This window comes from Elephas maximus, chromosome 2, assembly GCF_024166365.1.
Source record: "Elephas maximus indicus isolate mEleMax1 chromosome 2, mEleMax1 primary haplotype, whole genome shotgun sequence".
In the NCBI taxonomy this organism is placed as follows: Eukaryota; Metazoa; Chordata; class Mammalia; order Proboscidea; family Elephantidae; genus Elephas; species Elephas maximus.
In genome coordinates, this window is record NC_064820.1 from 206,543,963 (window position 1) to 206,567,402 (window position 23,440).

Genomic DNA, 23,440 nt, shown 5'->3' on the forward strand with positions numbered 1-23,440 from the left:
TGACCCCACAGCCCTCAGCCCAGCGATTCAGTCCCTCAGGGAGTTTGGATGTGTCTATGGAGCTTTTTTTTTTTATGGAGCTACCATGACATTGCCTTGGACAAATTGTGCTGGTTTCCCCAGAATTGTGTACTGTCTTACCCTTCACCAAAGTTACCACTTATCTATTGTCTATTAAATGTTTTTCCAGTCCCATCCCTCCTCTCCCTCATTACCATCAAAGATTGTTTCTTTTTGTATGTAAACCTTTTCATGAGTGTTTACAGTAGTGGTCTCATACAATATTTGCCCTTTTGTGGTTGACTTATTTCACTCAGCAAAATGCTTCCTAGATTCCTCAATGTTATGAGATGCTTCACAGATTCATTGTTCTTTATTGTCGGGTAATATTCCATTGCGTGTATGTGCCACAGTTTGTTTATCCGTTCTTCTGTTGATGGTTATCTAGGTTGTTTCCAGCTTTTTGCTATGGTGAACAATGCTGCAGAGAACATTGGTGTACATATATCTATTTGTGTAATGACTCATTTCTCTAGGATATATTCCTAGCAGTGGGATTGCTGGATCATATGGTATTTCTTTGTCTAGCTTTCTAAGGAAGCTCCCTATCATTTTCCAAAATAGTTGTATCATTTTGCATTCCCATCAGCAGTGCATAAGAGTTCTGATCTCCCTGCAGGCTCTCCAACTTTTGTTATTTCCTGTTTTATTGATTTGTGCCAGTAATGCAAGGGGCAAGATGGTATCTCATTCAGGTTTTGACTTGCATTTCTCTAATGGCTAGAGATCATGAGAATTTCCTCATGTGTCTGTTGGTTGCTTGAATGTCTTCTTTGGTGAAGCGTCTGTTCGTATCCTTTGCCCATTTTTTAATTAGATTATTTATCTTTTTGTTGCAGAGGTGTTGGGTTTCCTTTTTTAATTTTTATTGTGCTTCAAGTGAAAGTTTACGAATCAAGTCAGTCTTTCATACAAAAATTTGCATACACCTTGCTATATACTCCTAGTTCCTCTCCCCCTGAAACACCACACTCCTTCTCTCCACCCTCTATTGTCGTGTCCATTCAGCCAGCTTCTAATCCCCTCTGCCTTCTCCTCTCCCCTCCAAAGAGGAGATGCCAACATAGTCTCATGTGTCTACTTGACCAGTCTCATGTGACTACTTGATCCAAGAAGCTAACTCCTCACCAGCATCATTTTCTATCTTATTGTCCAGTCCAATCCCTGTCTGAAGAGTTGGCTTTGGGAATGGTTACTGTCTTGGCCTAACAGAAGGTCTGGAGATCATGACCTCTGGAGTCCTTCCAGTCTCAGTCAGACCATTAAGTCTGGTCTTTTTGTGAGAATTTGAGGTCTGCATCCCACTGCTGTCCTGCTCTCTCAGGGGTTCTCTGGTGTGTTCTCTGTAAGGAAAGTCATCGGGCACCACCTAGTTCTTCTGCTCTCAGGCTAATATAGTCTCCGGTTTATGTGACCCTTCCTATCTCTTGGGCTCATAATTACCTTGTGACATTGGTGTTCTTCATTCTCCTTTCTTCCAGGTGGGTTGAGACCAACTGACGCCACTTAGATGGCTGCTTGCTAGCGTTTAAGACCCCAGATGCCACTCTCCAAAGTGGGATGCAGAATGTTTTCTTAATAGATTATATTATGCCAATTGACCCAGATGCCCTCTGAAACCATAGCCCTAACCCCCATCCCTGCCACACTGCCCTAAAAAGAGTTCAGTTTATTAGGAAACTTCCTTGCTTTTGTTTTAGTCCAGTTGTGCTGACCTCTCCTGTATTGTGTATTGTCTTTCCCTTCACCAAAAACAGTTCTCGTCTACTATCTAATTAGTAAATATTCCTCTCCCTCCCTCCCCACTCTCATCAACATCAAATAATGTTTTCTTCCCTGTTTAAACTATTTCTCCAGTTCTTATAATAGTGGTCTTACACAATACTGGTCCTTTTACAACTGATTCCTCCATGTTATGAAATGTTTCACAGAATCTATTTTTTTTATAATTTTTATTCTGCTTTAAGTGAAAGTTTACAAATCAAGTCAGTCTGTCACATATAAGCTTATATACACCTTACTCCATACTCCCACTTACCCTCCCCCTAATGAGTCAGCCCTCTCCTTCCTTCCAGTCTCTCATTCATGACGGTTCTGCCAGTTTCTAACACTCTCTACCCTGCTATCTCCCTTCCAGAGAGGAGATGCTAACACAGTCTCAACTGTCCACCTGATACAAGTAGCTCACTCTTCATCAGCATCTCTTTCCAACCCATTGTCCAGTCCCTTCCATGTCTGATGAGTTGTGTTCGGGAATGGTTCCTGTCCTGGGCCAACAGAAGGTTTGGGGACCATGACCGCTGGGATTCTTCTAGTCTCAGTCAGACCATTAAGTCTGGTCTTTTTATGAGAATTTGGGGTCTTCATCCCACTATTCTCCTGCTCCCTCAGGGGATCTCTGTTGTGCTCCCTGTCAGGGCAGTCATCGTTTGTGGCCGGGCACCATCTAGTTCTTCTGGTCTCAGGATGATGTAAGTCTCTGGTTCATGTGGCCCTTTCTGCCTCTTGGGCTCATAGTTATAGTGTGATCTTGGTGTTGTTCATTCTCCTTTGATCCAGGTGGGTTGAGACCAATTGATGCATCTTAGATGGCCGCTTGTTAGCATTTAAGACCCCAGACGCCACACTTCAAAGTGGGATGCAGAATGTTTTCATAATAGAATTTATTTTGCCAATTGACTTAGAAGTCCCCTTAAGCCATAGTCCCCAAACCCCCGCCCTTGCTCCGCTGACCTTCAAAGCATTCAGTTTATCCCAGAAACTTCTTTGCTTTTGGTCCAGTCCAGTTGAGCTGACCTTCCCTGTATTGAGTATTGTCCTTCCCTTCACCTAAAGTAGTTCTTATCTACTAACTAATCAGTAAATGACCCTCTCCCACCCTCCCTCCCTCCCCCCTCATAACCACAAAAGTATGTGTTCTTCTCAGTTTATACTATTTCTCAAGATCTTATAATAGTGGTCTTATACAATATTTGTCCTTTTACATCTGATTAATTTCACTCAGCATAATGCCTTCCAGGTTCCTCCATGTTATGAAATGTTTCACAGATTCGTTACTGTTCGTTATCGATGCATAGTATTCCATTGTGTGAATATGCCATAATTTATTTTACCATTCATTCGTTGATGGACACCTTGGTTGCTTCCAGCTTTTTGATATTGTAAACAGAGCTGCAATAAACATGGGTGGGCATATATCTGTTTGTGTGAAGGCTCTTGTTTCTCTAGGGTATATTCCAAGGCGTGGGATTTCTGGGTTTTATGGTACTTCTATTTCTAACTTTTTAAGAAAACACCAGATAGATTTCCAAAGTGGTTGTACCATTTGACATTCCCACCAGCAGTGTAGAAGAGTTCCAATCTCTCTTGCAGCCTCTCCAACATTTATTATTTTGTGTTTTTTGGATTAATGCCTGCCTTTTTTTGTTGGAGTGAGATGGAATCCCATTGCAGTTTTAATTTGCGTTTCTCTAATGGCTAATGATCGAGAGCATTTTCTCATGTATCTGATAGCTGCCTGAATATCTTCTTTAGTGAAGTGCGAGTTCATATCCTTTGCCCACTTTTCGATTGGGTTGTAGATTTTAGAGATCAGGTGCTGGTCAGAGATGTCATAGCTGGAATTTTTTTCCCAGTCTGTAGGTGGTCTTTTTACTCTTTTGGTGAAGTCTTTAGATGAGCATAGGTGTTTGATTTTTAGGAGCTCCCAGTTATCTGGTTTCTCTTCGTCATTTTTCATAACGTTTTGTATTCTGTTTATGCCTTGTTTAGGGCTCCTAACATTGTCCCTATTTTTTCTTCCATGATCTTTATTGTTTTAGTCTTTATGTTTAGGTCTTTGATCCACTTGGAGTTAGTTTTTGTGCATGGTGTGAGGTATGGGTCTTGTTTCATTTTTTTGCAAATGGATATCCAGTTATGGCAGCATAATTTGTTAAAAAGACTATCTTTTCCCCAATTAACTGACACTGGGCCTTTGTCAAATATCAGCTGCTCATATGTGGTTGGATTTATGTCTGGGTTCTCAATTCTGTTCCATTGGTCTATGTGCCTGCTGTTGTACCAGTACCAGGCTGTTTTGACTACTGTGGCTGTATAATAGGTTCTAAAATCAGGTAGAGAGAGGCCTCCCACTTTCTTCTTCTTTCTCAGTAATGCTTTACTTATCCAGGGCTTCTTTCCCATCCATATGAAGTTGGTGATTTGCTTCTCCATCACATTAAAAAATGTCATTGGAATTTGGATCGAAAGTGCATTGTATGTATAGATGGCTTTTGGTAGAATAGACATTTTTACTATGTTAAGTCTTCCTATCCATGAGCAAGGTATGTTTTTCCACTTATGTAGGTCCCTTTTATTTTCTTGCACTAGTACTTTGCAGTTTTCTTTGTATAGGTCTTTTACATCCTTGGTAAGATTTATTCCTAAGTATTTTATCTTCTTGGGGGCTACTGTGAATGGTATTGATTTGGTGATTTCCTCTTCGATGTTCTTTTTGTTGATGTAGAGGAATCCAAGTGATTTTTGTATGTTTATCTTATAACCTGAGACTCTGCCAAACTCTTCTATTAGTTTCAGTATTATTCTGAAGGATTCCTTAGGGTTTTCTGTGTATAAGATCATGTCATCTGCAAATAGAGATAATTTTACTTCCTCCTTGTCAATCCGGATGCCCTTTATTTCTTTGTCTAGCCTAATTGCTCTGGCTAGGACCTCTAGCACAATGTTGGATAAGAGCGGTGATAAAGGGCATCCTTGTCTGGTTCCCGTTCTCGAGGGAAATGCTTTCAGGATCTCTGCGTTCAAGGTGATGTTGGCTGTTGGCTTTGTGTAGATGCCCTTTATTATGTTGAGGAATTTTCCTTCAATTCCTATTTTGCTGAGAGTTTTTATCATGAATGGATGTTGGACTTTGTCAAATGCCTTTTCTACATCAATTGATAAGATTATGTGGTTTTTGTCTTTTGTTTTATTTATATGGTGGATTACATTAATGGTTTTTCTAATATTAAACCAGCCTTGCATGCCTGGTATAAATCCCACTTGGTGGTGGTGGATTATTTTTTTGCATGCTACCTGCGTGCACTGGCTGGGCTTCCCCTGAGGTCACTTCTGGGGGCTAGGGCTGCGTCCCGTGTTTGCGCCATCTCAGGATGCCATGCTCAGCTCCCCTGCGCCCAGTCCAAAGCCCGGTGCCAAGGTTTTCTGACTGGGACGCTGGCTCCAGGCTCCGAAAGCAGTCGTTGCTTTCCCGTGGTTGCTTGTTCTCAGTCTCTGTCACTCAGGTCAACTCTTTAGATCTGTGTTTGATGGTCAGGTTTCGTAGATTGTCATGTATGTGATTGATTCACTTGTTTTTCTGAGTCTTTGTTGCAAGAGGGATTCAAGGTAGCTTCTACCTAGTCAGCCATGGAGTCTTATGTTCTTTATTGATGAGTAGTGTTCCATTGTGTGAATAAACCATAATTTATTTATCCATTCATCCATTGATGGACAACTTGGTTGCTTCCATATTTTTGCTATTGTAAACAGTGCTGCAATGAACATCATTATGCACTTTTTTTTTATTATTTTTATTGGTGTAAAGGCTCTTATTTCACGAAGACATATTCCAAGGAGTGGAATTGCTGGATCATATGGTAGTTCTATTACTAGCTTTTTAAGAAAGTGCCAAATTGATTTCCAAAGGGGTTGTACCATTTTATATTCCCACCAGCAGTCTATAAGTGTTCCAGTCTTTCCACAACCTCCCCAACATTTGTTATTTTGTGTTTTTTTTTTGTGTGTGTTAATGCCAGCTTTGTTGTAGTGAGATGGAATCTCACTGTAGTTTTGGTTTCCATTTCTCTAATGACTAATGACTGTGGGCATTTCCTCAAGTACCTGTTAGTTACCTAAATGTCATCTTTAGTGAAGTACCTGTTCATATCCTTTACCCATTCTTTTAATTGGGTTATTTCTCTTTTTGTTCTTGAGTTTTTGTAGTATCCAGTAGATTTTAGAGATCAGGCACTAAAAAGTTTTTCCCAGTCTGTAGGTAATCTCTTCACTCCTTTAATGAAGACTTCGGATGAGCATAGGTGTTTGATTTTTGTAATTGGCTTCCAGTTATCTCGTTCCTTTTCTGGTGCTTGTGCATTGTTAGTAATGTTTTGTATGATGTTTATGCCATGTACTGAGGCTCCTAGCTTTGTCCCTATTTTTTCTTCCATGATCTTTACTGTTTTGGATTTTATATTTAGGTCTTTCATCCATTTTGAGTTAGTTTTTGTGCATGGTGTGCGTCTTGTTTCATTTTTTGCAGATGGAAATCCAGCACCATTTCTTAAAGAGAGAGTCTTTTCCCCATTTAACTGACTTTGGGTCTTTGTCAAATATCAGCTGCTCCTATGTGGATGGATTTATGTCTGAATTCTCAATTCTATTCTATTGATCTGTGGATTTGTTGTACCAGTACCAGGGTCTTTTAACTACTGTAGTGGTATAATAGATTCTAAAATCAGGTAGTGTGAGGGCTCCTACCCTATTCTTCTTTTTCAGTAATGTTTTACTTATCCGGAGCCTCTTTCTCTTCCAAATGAAGTTGGTGATTTGTTTCTCCATCACATTAAAAACTGTCATTGGAATTTGGAATGGAATTGCTGTATCTACAGATCACTTTTAGTAGAATAGACATTTTTGAAATGTTGAGTCTTCCTATCCATGAACGAGGTATGTTTTTTCCACTTATGTAGGTTTCTTTTGGTTTCTTGCAGTAGTGTCTTGTAGTTTTCTTTGAATAGGTCATTTACATCTCTAATAAGATTTACTCCTAAGTATTTTATCTTTATGGGGACTATTTTAAATTGTATTGATTTGTTGATTTCCTCTTCGATGTCCTTTTTCTTGGTGGAGAGAAATCCAAGAGATTTTTCTATGTTTATCTTATATCCTGATAATCAGCTGAACTCTTCTATTAGGTTCAGTAATTTTCCTGAGGATTCATTACAGTTTTCTGAGTATAAGATCATGTTATCTCCAAATAGAGATACTTCTACTTTTTCCTTAGCAATCCGAATGCCCTTTATTTCTTTGTCTAGCCCAATTGCTCTGGCTAGTACCCCCTACACAATGTTGAATAACAGTGGTGATAAAGGACATCCTTGTCTGGTTCCCGATCTCAAGGGGAATGCTTTCAGGCTCTCTCCATTTAGAATCATGTTGGAAATTGGCTTTGTATAAATCCCCTTTATTATGTTGAGGAATTTTCCTTCTATTCTTATTTTATTGAGAGTTTTTATCATGAATGGGTGTTGAACTTTGTCAAATGCCTTTTCTGCATCAATTGATAAAATCATATGATTCTTGTCTTTTGTTTTATTTATATGATGGATTACATTTATTGTTTTTCTAATGTACCATCCCTGCATACCTTGTGTAAATCCTACTTGGTTATGGTGAATTATTTTTTGATATGTTGTTGAATTCTATTGGCTAGAATTTTGTTGAGGATTTTTGCATCCGTGTTCGTGAGGGATATAGGTGTGTAATTTTCTATTTTTGTGGTGTCTTTACCTGGTTTTGGTTTCAGGGATGTGGTGGCTTCATAGAATAAGTTTGGTAGTATTCCATCCTTTTCTATGCTCTGAAATATCTTTAGTAGTAGTGGTGTTAACTTGGTAACTCTTCTCTTAAAGTTTGGTAGGACTCTGCAGTGAAGCCGTCCGGGCCAAGGCTATTTTTTGGCTGGGAGGTTTTTGATTATCTTTTCAATCTCTTCTTTTGTTATGGGACTATTTAGTTGTTCTACCTCTGTTTGTGTTAGTTTAGGTAGTTAGTGTATGTCTAGGAATTCATCCATGTCTTCTAGGTTTTCATGTTTGTTAGAGTACAATTTTTCATAGTAATCTAATATGATTCTTTTCATTTCAGTTGAGTCTGTTGTAATGTCTCTGTATTTTCTGTTATTCCTCCCTGTTCTGGTACTCCAATCACTCATAGGTTATTTCTCTTGATAGAGTCCGACATGATTGTTAAGCTTTCTTTGTTTTTTTTTTTTTAATTCGTTTATCTGATTTTTCTTCAAATATATTAGTGCCAAGTGCTTTATCTTCAAGTTCAGAAATTCTGTCTTCCACTCGCTAAAACCTTCTTCTCTGACTTTCTGTTGAGTTGTCTGCTTCTTTAATTTTATTGTTAAACTTCTGAATTTCTGATTGCTACCTGTCTAAAAAAAAAAAAATTTTTTTTACCTGTCTATGGATTTTTCCAGCTTATTAAATTTTTCATTATGTTCCTGAATAATCTTTTTAATCTTTTCAATTGCTATATCTGTGTGTTCCTTGGCTTGTTCTGCATATTGCCTGATTTCCTTCGGATGTCTTGAGGAGTTCTGTGTATTAATCTTTTGTATTCTGCCCATGGTAATTCCAAGAAGGCACTTTCATCTAGAAGATACCTGGGTTCTTTGTTTTGAGAGCTTGTTGAGATGATCATGGTCTGTTTCTTTATGTGACTTGATATCTACTGTTTCTCCAAGCCATCTATAAGTTATTGCATTAGTTTATTTTATGTTTGCTTACTCTGTCATAGCTTCTTTCTTTGGTTTGTTTTGATATGCTCAAATGGGTTGCTTGAGTGAGCTAGCCTTATAATTTCTGCCTTTGTTGCTCTTACGTCCTGTTCCCAGATGGCTAGAGCTGTTATCAGGTATGTCAGTCTAGGAGTCCATTCACTTTTCTTATATGAATTCAGCTCAGGTACCCAGGTAGCTGATCTTCAAGTGTGTGGTATAGGCTCTGTCCTACAGTCTTAGAAGAGCAGGGGTGATTGGTGTAGGTACTGGTATCTGGTTCAACAGGGGGTCACTCTCTCAACAAGGCAGAGGGCTGAGAATCATCCCTCACGTTTCTCTGAGGAAAGTGTGACCATGTTCCCTACAGCATACAAGTTGATGGGTTTTGCAGACGGACCATGGGCACCCAGTGTTTTTGGTTGTAAGAACTGGGAGGTACCAGTTATCCTTGGACAACTGTCATAGATGGCTGGATGACCTGAGTGGAGCTACCAGTCCTTAGGGCCCTGGTGTGGGTAGGTGAGGACCCTGTTTAATAGGAAAAGCAAATGTCAAACATCAAATACCCACCTCTCCGCCACACAGCTGAAATGGTTGGAGTCTCCCAACAAGGGCCTATTTTCCTGAAATAGGCCCACACACGTCCATGCAGAGGGGAAAGGTTATCAAAGCCCATGGACCGTTTATGCCTGGACAGGAGCCACTTCTGTCCTGAGCTCCCCCAGTTAGTGGAGCTGGCAAATTATCTTTTTCCCCAATTGCAAGTTTATTCCTTCCCCCAGGCTGGGAGGATGGCTCTAGGCACTCAACAGGCCAATCTCAGGCCCAGTGAAGTCAGTCACTGAAGCCGGCTTGAGAGGGGAAGAGGGGGGCACAGTAAAATATACTCAAGTACTTAGCTTTTGCCCAGAGCACTGTTCTCTGTTTCCGGAGGTGTGAGTAGGCTGTGTGGCTGGCTGCTTCTCTGTGAGGAAACTGCACCAGAACACTAGAACCAGCCCACTGCTGCCACTCCCGGGAATGGTGCCTGAGGGCTCCCTGTGATACAGGTCCGGTAACTCCTCTCTTCTTCTGAACCATCTCTTCCTCCCTGTACCCCTCAGTTTATTTTCTAAGCTTCCCTTTGATGTTCAGTGCTCCTACCTTGTCATAAATATACTTGTTTCACTTGTTGTTTTTAGTCTTTGTTGTAAAGAGGGCTCTCCTGAAGTGTCTGTCTATTCTGCCAACTTGGCTCCACCTCCTGAATTTTTTTTTTTTTTTTTTGTGATGTGTTGTTGAATACTATTGGCTGGAATTTTGTTGAGGATTTTTGCATCTAAGTTCATGAGAGATATTGGTCTGTAATTTTCTTTTCTTGTGGAGCCTTCACCTGGTTTTCGTAGCATGGTTATGTTTGCTTCATAGAATGAGTTTGGGAGTACTCTATTCTTCTATACTCTGTAATACATTTAGAAGTAATGGTGTTCTCTGAAAGTTTGATAGGAATCTCCAGGGAAGCCGTCAGGGTCAGGGCTTTTGTTGTTGTTGTTGGAAGTTTTTCAATTATCTTTTCAATATCTTTTTTTGTTATAGGTTTGCTTAGTTGTTCTACCGCTGTTTGTGTTAGATAGGTAGTGTGTTTCCAGAAATTTGTCTATTTCCTCTAAGTGTTCAAATTTGTTAGAGTACAATTTTTCATAGTATTATATTATGATTCTTTTAATTTCAGTTGAGTTTGTTGTGATATCGTCCATCTCATTTCTTATTCAAGTTATTGCCTTGCTCTCCTGTTTTTCTTTTGTCAATTTGGCCTGTGGTTTATCCATTTTATTGATCTTTTCAAAGAATGAGCTTTTGGTCTTATTAACATTTCTGATCATTTTTTTCTATCTATGTTTCATTAATTGTGCTCTAATTTTTACTATCTGCTTCCTTCTGGTACCCAAGGTTTTCTTTTCCTGTTCCCTTTCTATTTGTTTGAGTTGTAGGGTTAATACTTTGATTTTGGCCCTTTCTTCTTTGTGGATGTGTGCATTTATTGCAATAAATTTACATCTGAGCACCGCTTTTGCTGTGTCCCAGTGGTTCTGGTAGGATATGTTTTCATTCTCATTTGATTCCATAGGTTTTTTTTTATTCCGTCCTTTATTTCTTCTATAAGCCAAAAGTTTTTGATCACAGTGTTGTTCAGTATCCATGTGTGATTTTTTTTTCTCCTGTTTCTGTTGTCGATTTCTACTTTTATGGCTTTATGGTCGGAAAATATGCTTTGTAATATTTTATATTCTGTTAAGACTTGCTTTATGGCCTAATATATGGTCTGTTCTGGAGTATGTTTTATGTGCGTTGGAAAAGAAATTATATTTGGTTGCTGTTGGGTGGAGTGTTCTGTACATATTTATTAGGTCAGGTTGGTTGATTGTGGCATTTGTATCTTCCATGTCTTTATTGAGCTTCTTTCTGCATGTTCTGTCCTTCACCAAAAGTGGTGTGTTGAAGTCTCCTACTATGATTGTGGAGCTTTCTATCTCTCTTTCCTGTGCCGTTAGTTTGTTTTAAGTATTTTGGAGCCTTTTTGTTGGCTGTGTAAATATTTCTTATGGTTATGTCCTCCTGGTGTATTGACCATTTAATCATTCTTTAGTGTTCTTCCTTTTCCTTTGTGGTGGATTTTACTTTAAAGCTTCTTTTGTCAGAAATGAATATTGCCCCTCCTGCTCTTTTTGATTCTTGTTTGTTTGATATATTTTTTTCCATCCTTTGAGCTTTTTATTATATTTTTTTTGAGTTTTAGTTTGTTTGTGTCTTTAAGTCTAAGGTGTGTCTTTTGTAGGCAGCATATAGACACGTCTTTTTTTTTTTATCCATTCTGCCACCGTCTCTTTATTTGTGAATTTAGTCCATTTACATTCAGTGTAATTATTAACAAGTATTAGTTTAGTGCTGTCACGTTGATGTCTTTTTGTGTGTGTGTTGTTGACAGTTTCTTTATTTCACTTAATTTTCTGTGGTGAGTCTTTTTTCTTTACATATTTTCTTTTCCTCTTTTTTAATTGTTGATTTTGTATTTGCTGAGTCTTTATGTTTTTTTTTGATGTGTAGGACTGTTAGTTTCCTTTGTGGTTACCTTAATATTTACCCCTATTTTTCTAAGTTTAAACCAATGTTTTATTTCTTTATATCACCTTGACTTCCTCTCCATATGAAATATCTATGACTACATTTTTCACTCCCTCTTTTTTGTTTTAATGCTGTCATCTTTCACGTAATGATGTCTCTTTTTCCCTGTTTTGAGTGTTTTATCTTTGATTTATTTTTATGATTTTACTATCTGGGTTTATATCTGGTTGCTCTGTCCTGTGTTCTAGTATTGGGTTGTTATCCAATGTTATTGACTTTGTACCTGCAGGACTCCATTTAGTATTTCTTGTAATTTTGGTTTGGTTCTTGCAAATTCCCTAAAATTATGTTTGTCTGGAAATATCTTAATTTCACCATCATATTTGAGAGACAATTTTGCTCAATATAAAATTCTTGGCTTGCAATTTTTTTCCTTCAAGGCTTTACGTATATCATCCCATTGCCTTCTTGCCTGCATGGTTTCTGCCAAGTAGTCCAAGTTTAGTATTATTGACTCTCCTTTGTAGGTGAGTTTTTGTTTTTCTCTAGCTGCTCTTAAAGCTCTCTTTATTTTTGGTTATGGCAAGTTTGATTATATGTCTTTGTGACTTTCTTTTGGAAGCTACTTTGTATGGGGTTCAATGAGCATCTTGGATATATATCTTCACATCTTTCACTGTATCAGGGAAGTTTTCTGCCAATAAATCTTCAACAATTCTGTGTGTATTTTCTGTTATCCTCCCCTGTTCTGGTACTCCAATCACTCATAGTTTATTTCTCTTAATAGAGTTCCACATAATTCTCAGGGTTTCTTCCTTTTTTTATAATTCTTTTTTCTGATTTTTCCTCAAGTATGTTAGTGCCAAGTGCTTTATCTTCAATCTCACTAATTCTGATTTCAGTTGCCACAATTCTGCTCTTATGACTTTTTATTGAATTGTCTAATTATGAAATTTTATTGTTAATTTTCTGGATTTCTGTTTGCTGCCTCTCTATGAATGTTGCAGCCTATTAAATTTGTCATTATGCTCTTGTCTAATCTGCTGAAGTTCCTCTAATGGTTTGTCTGTGCATTCCTTGGCTTGTTCTGTGTTTTGCCTGATCTCCTTCCTGATCTCTTGAAGAGTTCTGTATATTAATATTTTTTATTCTACCTGTAGTAATTCTAGGACATTCTCTTCATCTGGAAGATTTCTTAATTCTGACTCTTCATGTGATTTGATATTGACTGTTTCCTCCGAGCCATCAATAAGTTATTGTAGTTACTTATTTTATGTTTGCTTACTGTGTCCTACCTTCTTCTTTTGTTTTGTCTTGATGTGCCCAAATAGGCTGTTTCAGTGAGCTATTTTAATTATTGGTGCCTTTGGAGCTCTGATGTCTTGTCACCAGGTGTCAGCGCAGTAGTCTGTTCACTTGTATGGATGCAGCTCAAGTGTCTTGACAGTCACCAAGTGTATGGTGCAGGCTTTCACCTATAGTCCTAGGTGAGCAGGGGTGATTGGTGTAGGCACAGGTACCTGTATGCAGTAGGGGGTCATATGCTGAGCAAGACAGGGAGCTGACAGCCACCTCTTAGTGTCTGTGAGGAAAGCATGTCCCTGTCCCTAAAGCACATAGGTGGGTGGTGTTTGCATCCAGACTATGGGCACCCAGTGCTGTTGGCTGTAAGAACTGGAAGGCGCCACTTATTCTTGCACCACTCTCATGGGTGGCTAGATGTCATGGGTGGAGCCACCAGTCCTCAGAGCCCTGATGTGGGTAGGTGAGGACCCTGCTTAATAGCTAAAGTGGTGTCAAATGACAGGAGCTTGCCTATCCACCATATAGCTGAAACAGTTGAAGTTAGACTTCAGGTATATACCCTTTTATACTGTGCTAATTAGGACCTTCACAGGTCTATGCATGTTGAAATTATCTTCACAGGTCTATGAAGAGGTGAAAGGCATTCAAAGTGTGTTGATCCCTTATTCCTGTGTTTAGGCAAAGGAGCTGTTTCTGCCCTGAGTTCCCATTTTAGGGGTGCCAATAGGCTTTTTTTTTTTTAAATAGACTATTTTTTTTTTCTGTTTGCTAATTTGTTCCCTCCCCAAAGCTGGGAGAATGGCTCATGGTGAGCTTTCTGGCCAAGGGGATACAGCCAGTTGGGACCCAGTACAGAGCAGGAAGGGAGCAGATAAGATGGTGAGAGGTTTTTCCAAAAGGAGTATTTTTGGGTTGCTGTAGATTTTTTTAGTAGATTAGATGCAGGTACCTATTTTTTGCCAATTGTGGGCTGCTTCTCACTCGTTCTGGAGGATCAAGCAGATTCTCCCCTGCTCAGCCTCCCCCTACGTGGAAAACACATCCTGCATGCCTCTGTCTAACCATGCTCAGAGCAGTGACAGAATCAGCCTGTGGAATGTCAGTTCCCATCGGGTCATGTCCAGCAACTCCTCACTGTTTCTATACCATCTCTCTCTACCCCTGCAGCTCAGTCTGATTTCTCAATGTTGCCTTTGACGTTCAGGGCTCCTAGCTTCTCATATATAATTGAATCACATTTTTGGGGGGGGGTCTTTGTTGTAAGAGGACCACAGGAAGTATCTGACTACTCTGCCAAATTGGCCCCACCTCTAAGTTAGTTAGGAATTTAAGGCACTGAGCCTGTCTTTTTATTTTTGCAATTTATTTAGTGCTATAACAAAAACCTACTTCACTTCACAAATATTGAGCTCTTTATTTCTACCAAATTGCACATTGTAAGAATAACTTGTTTTTCCAGACTCTTCCTTTTAATATGCATATGGTTTTCACTAATTCCAAATAACTTAAGTAACTTTTTGCCACAGTATTCTGTGGACTATCAGCGTGACTTTCTCCACTGGAGATGATGTAATCATTGTATTTTCATAGGAAAAGACTAGTAAATAAACTCCAGATTCCCGTATTTGAGGTTCTATTTCTTTAGGACATCTTCTGATAGCAAATTCTGTATAAATCAGCATTATTCAGGATAACAGATCACTCAATGTTTTCAAAATATAAAGGCTTTTTACCATGGTTATCTGGACTTTAGAAAGACTGGAGTGAAGTCTATTGTACCAAAAGGGTGTTTTGGGGGATCTCACATGGAAACTCCCACAAACCTCATAATATATGGGAAGCTCCCACAGATGATCTCAGTCTCTAGCACTCTAGTAGCTTATTTCCAAGAGACTTACATTAAAACTGATTTGAACCTAATATCTGTTTACGCATATGCCTGTCTCAGAGAATAACTTTTTTTCTCTTCCATTGTCCAAATATTGGATATCTCTCTCATTGTTAGATGCTAACCGTGAATCATACAGAGAATGGGATTCTGGGAAATGTAGTTTCCAGTTTCCCTCCACCACGGAGCAAAGACTTAGATCTGGGTGGAGGCAATGCCAACTTGACAACTGATTGCCCTAGTATGTGAAGATAGACACATAAATGCAGCACTTCTTATAGAAGAATGTATGACTCTTTAACGGAAAAGAAATTTTGATGAGAAGTTCTCACACCAAATTTAGCACTGAAAACAAAAACAAGTAAAATTTCTTCAGGGAAATTCTGGAGAATTATTGGGCATATGCTATTTTAAAACCTAATGGTCAAATCATGTAGAAAAAAAAAAGTAGATAAAGGATTTGAACAACACGTAAAACAACTAGACCTATCAGGCATGTATAGAAAACTCTATCCAACAAAAGAGCAATACGTATTTTTATTCAGTGACTGTTTTTCATGCTTGAGGATAGACCATATGTTAATTCACAAAACATATCTCGATAAGTATAAAAAGATTGAAATCATGCAAAATATTTTCTGTGACCACAATAGAATGAAAATGGAAATTAATAATGGAAGGAAAACTGAAAAAACACAAATATGTGCAAATTAAAATGGCGTACTGTTAAATAACCATTGAGTTAAGAAAGAAACCAAAAGAGAAATCAGAATGTACTTACAACCAAATGACAATTAAAGCACAACATACCAAAACCTATGAGATTAGGCAAGGTAGTGCTCAGAGAGTAATTAAACATCCTAAACAAAGAAGAAATATCTCAAATAGATTATCTAATACTACAACTTGAGGAATTAGAAAATGAAGAGACAACTAAGCCCAAAGATATCACACAAAATCCAAACCCTTTGCCATTGAGTTGGTTCCAACTCATAGCAACCTTATAGGACAGAGGAGAACTGCCTCATAGAATTTCCAAGGAGCGCCTGGTGGATTTGAACTGCCAACATTTTGGTTAGCAGCCTTAGCTCTTAATCACTACATTACCAGGCTTTCCCCAGAGATAACAGAAGGAGGGAAATAACAAAAATCAGAACAAGAAATAAACATTAGAGAACAGAAAAATTAATAGAGAATCAGCAAAAATGAAGTTGATTCTTTGGAAGAATAAAATCAACAAACCTTGAGATAGACTGAAAAAGAAAAGAAAAAAGATGCAAAGAACTAATATTAGAAATGACACTGCAGACATTACTACTGATAATAAGAGAATACTATGAACAGTTCCATGCAAACAATTTAGATAACTTAAGTGACATGGACAGAATTGACTCAAATAGAAATAGATAATCTCAACAGACTCATAACAAGTGAAGGGATTGAACCAATAATGATCCCACTCCATCCTATTCCCAAAAACCAGACAAGATGACATTAAAGGGGAATTACCAAATATTTAAAGAAAAATTGAAACTAGCCCTTCTTAAATACATCAAAAAATAAACAGAAAGGAACACTTCATAGCTCAATCTGTGAGGCCATCATTACGCAGACATCAAAGCCAAAGACACCAAAATAAAGGAAAACTACAGATCAACATTTACTACGAATATAGATGCAAAAATCCTCAACAAAATACTGCCAAATTGAATCCAACACCTTAAAATGTAAGTCATATACCATGACCAAGTGAGATATATTGTGGAAATGCAGAGGTGGTTAAACATAAGAAAATGAATTGATGTAATACACCATGCTAATAGGACCAAGGTAAAGAACAACTTGATCATCTCCATTGATGCAAAAAGGCATTTGACAAAATCAAACTCTGTTTCATGATAAAAGCGCTCAATAAACTAGTAATAGAAAGTAAATTCTTCATTATATTAAAGGGCACTTATGAAAGAAACTACAACAAAAATCATACTAATGAGGAAAGACTGTAAGCTTTCCCTTTAAGATGAGGAATAGGACAAGAATGTTTGCTCTCACCACTACTTTTCAATATTGTGCTGGAAGTACAAGGCAGGGGGATAAGGAAAGAAAAATATATAAAAGCCTTCCAAATTGGGAAGTAAACTACCCCTGTTCACAGAAGACATGATCCTATATATTGAAATTCCTAAATAATCCATAAAAAGAGCCACTAGAACTAATAAATGAATTCAGCAAAGTTTCAGAATAAAACATCAACATACAAAAATCAGTTCACTTTCTATGCATCAATGAGCAATTTGAAAAATAAATTAAGAAAACAATTCCATTTATAAAATCATCTAAAATAATAAAATATCAGGGAATAAACCTAAGTAGAGATATTGGAGAATCATACATTGAAACCTATAAAATATCCTTAAAGAGGCAGAGCCAAGATGGTGGAATAGTCAGATAATTCCTGTGGTCCCTATTACAAAAAAGACCAGAAAAAACAAGTGACTTGATTATATATGACAAACTAGAAGCACTGAACATAAAAGACAAAGTTGAGGAGTTGGACTGAGTGGCAGGTGGAGGGAGAGACAGTTCAGAAACAGCATAGAAGTGCCGGACCTGATCTAGACAGCACTCTGCAGGCTGTTTCTTTTGGCAAATGAGGGATGAGGCAAGTAGTAGGGTTCCGGACACGTTTTACCATGTGGGGAGAAACCAAGCAGGAGAGAATCTGCACAAGCCTCCATACACAGGGGAAAGCAGTGCTGGATCTGCAAAAGTTAACTGCGAGTGGTTAACCTACCATGTAAGATCAAAATAACTCACCCGCCTTTGGGAAGTGCCTCTCTTCCCCTCACCCAGCCCCTCCTCGCTCTGCTCCAGTTCCAGTTCCACAGTGTTCAGTGGTTGCCACACCCCCAGACCAGAAATGGGACCTGTTGTGCCTGACCCAGTCTCCTGGTTTTGGGGAGGGAATAAAAAAATGAACAACAACAACAAAAAAGAAACTGCCTGCTCCCCTAAGCTGGGTGCTCAGAACTAACGATGCCCGAACCAATCTCGTGGCTTTAAAAAATCACCATGCTCCCTAAGCCAGAAACTCAGGGCAGGCACTGCCCCTTTGCGTAGGCACAGGCATAAGGGCTCTACAGTTTTTGAATACCTTTCACTCTTGCCTAGACCTGTGTGGACCCACTGAACAGTGTAGGCCCTCATTAGCATACCACAACTCAGTATATACCTGAAGCCTATTTTCAACTGCAACAATTATGAGGGAGTAACAGATGTGTGACATTTGACACTGCCCTGCCCATTAAGCAGGGCTCTCACCTACACACGTCAGGGGCCTGAGGACTGGGGGCTTCAACCACTCCACCTAGCTACCCATGACAGGGTTCTGAGAATAAGTGCTGCCCCCAAGCCCTAACAGCCAAAAGCTTTGGGTGCCTAAAATCTGGCTGTAAAACGTACCCACCACTGCACTCTACAGGACAGGGACACACCTTCCACCTAGGCAAACAGGCAGCTGTCAGCCCCCTATGTGGCCAGCACATAACTCCCTACCTAAGCCAGATACCTGTGCCTGCTCCAATCACCCCTCTGTAGCCTTGCCTAAGAGAATAGGTGAAAGCCTGCATCACACACTCAGAGACCAATGACCTGGACACCTGTGCTAAATCTACACAAGAAAACTAAACAGACTCCTGGGATCACATACTAGTACCAAATCTAACCACCAAGTGACAGGATATGAGAGCTTCAAAGACTCCAAAAATCAAAGTAGTTCACAAAACCAGCCTATTTGGCCATATCAAAACAACACAAGCAAATGGGACACAGTAAGCAAAAATACAATAAATATATAACTTATTGCTGACTCAAGACAACAGTCAAGATCAAATCACATAAAGAGGCAGACCATGATGGCTCTAGTAAGCTCCTAAAACAAAAAATCAGGAAACCTCACGGAGGAAGACAAGATCATGGAATTATTGGAAGCAGAATTAAAAATTTAATACGCAGAGCCCTTCGAGACATCAGGGAGGAGATCAGGCAAAGGTCGGACCAAGCCATGGAACACACAGACAATGCAATAGAGGAATTTATAAAAGGTATACAAGGGCATAATGACAAATTTAACAAGCTGCTAGACAACATAGACAACAAATAGAAATTCAAAAGATTAACAATAAAATTTCAGAATTAGACAACTCAATAGAAAGTCATAAGAATAGATTTGAGGAAACGGAAGTCAGAATTAGTGAGATGGAAGGTGAAGTACTTGACACCAACATATTTGAGAAAAAAACAGATAAAAGAACTAAAAAAACAAAAACACAGAAGAAACCCAAGAATTATGTGGGACGTTATCAAGAGGAATAACCTAGGAGTGATTGGTGTACCAGAAGTGGGGAGGATAACGGAAAGTACAGAGAGAATTGTTGAAGATTTTCTGGCAGAAAACTTCCCTGATATCGTGAAAGAAGAGAAGATATCCATTCAAGAATCTCACCGAACCCCACACAGTGTCGTTCCCAAAAGAACGTCACCAAGACATAATCGAACTTGTCAAAACAAAAGATAAAGAATTTTAAGAGCAGCTAGGGATAAATGGAAAGTCACTTACATAGGAATGTCAATAAAACTAAGCTCTGAATACCCAGTAGAAATCTTGAAGGCAAGAAGACAGTGGGGTGACATACATAAACCCTTGAAGAAAAAAAAAAAATGCCAGCCAAGAATTATATATCCAGCAAAACTGTCTCTCAAATATGAAGGTGAAATTAGGGCATTTCCAGATAAGCAGAAGTTAAGGGAATTTGTGAAAACCAAACCAAAATTACAAGAAATATTAAAGGGAGTCCTCAGGCAAGAAAATCAATAATATCAGATAACAACCCAAGACTAGAACACAAGACAGAATAACCAGATATCAACCAGACAGGGAAGTCACAAAAAGAAGTCAAAGCTAAAACACTGAAAATAGGAAACAGAGGTGTCAAGGCACAAAAGAAGACAACATTAAAGTAAAAAAGAGAGAATAAATAGCATAGTCATAGAAATTTCATATGGAGAGGACCTTAAGGAGACATCAAGAAATAAAAGATTGGTTTAAACTTAGAAACACAGAAGAAAATATTTTAAAGTAACCAGAAATGAAATTAACAAACCTGCACATCAAAATAAAAAAAAGAAGGAAAACATAAAAACTCCACAAATCCAAAATCGACTACAAAGAAAAAGACAAAAAGAAAATGCATAAAGAAAAAATGACTCTGGCAGAAAATTAAGTAGAATGAAGAAAATGTCAACATAGTTGACAGAATGGATTAAAGAAAAAACAGGATCCATATATGCTGTCTACAAGAGACACACTATATACTAAAAGACACAAACTAGAATTCAAAGGATGGAAAAAATATATCAAGCAAACAACAATCAAAAAAAAAGCTGGAGTGGCAATATTAATCTCTGACAAAATGGACTTCAAAGCAAAATCCACCACAAAAGGTAAGGAAGGACAATATAAAATGTTTAAAAGGTCAATATACGAGGAGGGCATAACTATAATAAATAATTTAGCAGCCAGTGAGAGGACTCCAAAATACATGAAGCAAACTCTAACAGTATTGAAAAGAGAAACAGCTCCACAATAATAGTAGGAGATTTCAACAGACCACTTTTGGTAAAGGACAGAACATTCAGAAAGAAGTTCAATAAAGGCAGGGAAGATCTAAATGCCAAAATCAACCAAATTGATCACACAGACCTATACGGAACACTCCACCTAATGGTAGTCAAGTATACTTTCTTTTCCAGTGCACATGGAACATTCTCCACAATAGACCACATATTAGACCACCAACCAAGCTTTAACAGAATCCAGAACAATGAAATATTACAAAACATCTTTTCTGACCAGAAAGCCATAAAAGTAGAAATCAATAATAGAAAAAGCAAGGAAAAAATCAAATGCATAGAAGCTGAACAACGCCTTGTTCAAAAACTACTGGATTATAGAGGAAATCAATAAAGAAATTCACAGAATCAAATGAGAATGAAAACACATCCTACCAGAACCTTTGGGACACGGCAAAAGCAGTGTTCAGATGTCAATACATAGCAATAAATGTACACATCCAAATAGAAGAAAGGACCAAAATCAAAACATTAACCCTACAACTCAAAAAAATAGAAAGAGAGCAGCAAAAGAAGCCCACAGGTACCAGAAGAAAGGAAATAATAAAAATTAGGGCAGAAATAAGAGAAATAGTGAATAGAAAAACATTTGAAAGCGTCGACAAGACCAAAAGTAGGTTCTTGGAAAAGATCAACAAAATTGATAAATCTCTGGCCAAACTGACAAAAGAAAAACTGGAGAGGAAGCAAATAACCCAAATAAGAAATGAGATGGGATAATGATAATCATGCTGACCTGAGACAAATGCTGAGAAGAGCAGGTGAATCACAGGCACCTGGCACATAGCAGAAACTTAATAAACATAAGGTCCTTCTCCCTAAAAAAATAAAATGTACCTGAGAAATAATTATACTTTTAGATGTTAATGACTCATATATCATTATTATGTTAACTTCTTAGTTTATCCAGAATCTGAGACAAGAGTATGGGAGAAATTCCAGATGTTGATGCTGAATGGTAGAAAAAATAAATAAATAAATAATAGGATTTGATGAAAGGCTTTGGGCGAGAAGGCAGGAAGTAGAAAACACCAAACTATGGTGAATTCCAGTGTTTGATGGCTACAAGCTAAGAGGGACACTTAGTCCATATCGAGATCAGTGATGGTAAAAGATTTATGACCATTCTGACAAAAACACTCAGAATGCTGTGAATGAGCTAAAACAAACAAAAACGAAAGTCTCTGATTAAGAAACCTGTTTCCTACTTGGCAATCTGATATACGATGGTGGAAATTCACCCTTGTAACTAGTTTTCTCCCTTTGCTCTTTGGAGCTTTTTGTTAATCATCTAGGGAGCATTGTGGGATGATATGTGTTGTGCAGTTCACACGTTGAGATGTATTATTTCAGAATTGAAACATTCTTTTAGAGGTCCAAGAAAAAGGCAAATAAGTGGGGAGTCACAAGCCAACCAAGATCAGATCCAATACTTCCAGACGCCATCAATGGCCCACAATGGGGATTGTGATCAGGGCTTGGTGTACAGGCAGGAGATGCCCTTCCTCCTTTCCTATCCCCCTTTTACCCATCATCAGCCTCCTCAGTTCCCCCTTCACCTCTTTGTTTCTGAGGGTGTAGATCAAGGGGTTTAGGAGGGGAGCAACAATGTTGTAGAAAAAGGTGAGGAATTTTCCCCGGTCCTTGGAGGAACTGATTCCTGGTTGTATGTACATGTAGATGATGTTTTCATAGAGAAGTGAGATTACAGTGAAATCAGAGCCACATATATTTAAGTCTTCATGTCTCCCAGAGGATGACTGGATACTTAACACAGACTTCACGATATATCCATAGGACACCAGGATAAAAGCCGAGGGTGACAGTACAATGCCCACCGCCAGAATAAAGGCAATGCCTTCAATGGCAGCTGTGTTGACACGGAGCATCCGGATCAAGGCTGACATCTCACACAATAAGTTGTTCACTTTGTGGTACCCACAGAGGGATAACCACAAGGTCAAAGAGTTGGCCACCCCACAGCCCCAAGCAAGGAACACTAAACCCAGGAAGAGCTAAGGACGCATAATAATCATGTAGTGCAGGGGTTTGCAGACTGCAACAAATCGGTCATAAGCCATGACATCCAGGAGCAGGTTGTCTATACCACCCAGACCCGGGAATAGAAATAGCTGGATGCCATAACCTGTGCAGCTGATGGTCTTATCACATCCACTAAGATTGTAGACAGTGGTAAAACTGAGGTCCAGGAAGGAGAGGTGGGTGAGAAAGAAATACATGGGGGTGTGGAGATGAGGGTCCAGCCAGGGCACCAGGATGGTGGTGGTATTGCCCATGAGGGTCAGGACAGAGGTAATCAAGATGACCACAAAGAGGATTCTCTCTGGATGGGGATGGTCAGAAAACCCCAAAAGGATGAAATGGTTTTGGGAGCTGTCATTTGTGCCATCCATCATCTCTACTGTACCTGAAGACATACTAATAATAATAGTGACGACAAAAGCAATAGCAACAACAGTCAACATTAAGGGAAGGGAGCGCTTCCTTTGTGCAAGGTAGTCTTCTATGTTTTTTACATTTATTTATTCATTTAACCCTAACAACAGTAATACGAACTGGTACTATCATTATCCTAAGATAGGAAAGCTGAGGTACATACATAAGTAAATTGGCATATCTAGGAAGGTGCAGGTGCAGAGCTGATGCTTGAGCCCACAAAATCTGGATTAGCATTGTCATATCCTAACCACTAGTGGGAATGCCTCTAATTTCAAGAAAGTGAGAGGTAAATTCTGTCTTGGCAAACCATTTATTCTCCAAGAGACCCAGGTTCTTAAGCTCATACCAAAACCTCAGAGACCCAAAATGGAGCCCCCAAA

The 23,440-nt window shown here is 38.7% G+C and overlaps 1 pseudogene; it reads right to left on the reverse strand.

Annotated features, from left to right (window-relative positions):
* Nucleotides 1–22,045: 22,045 nt before the first annotated feature.
* Nucleotides 22,046–23,014, reverse strand: LOC126067793 (olfactory receptor 2W3-like; annotated as a pseudogene).
* Between the last annotated feature and the right edge of the window lie 426 nt (nucleotides 23,015–23,440).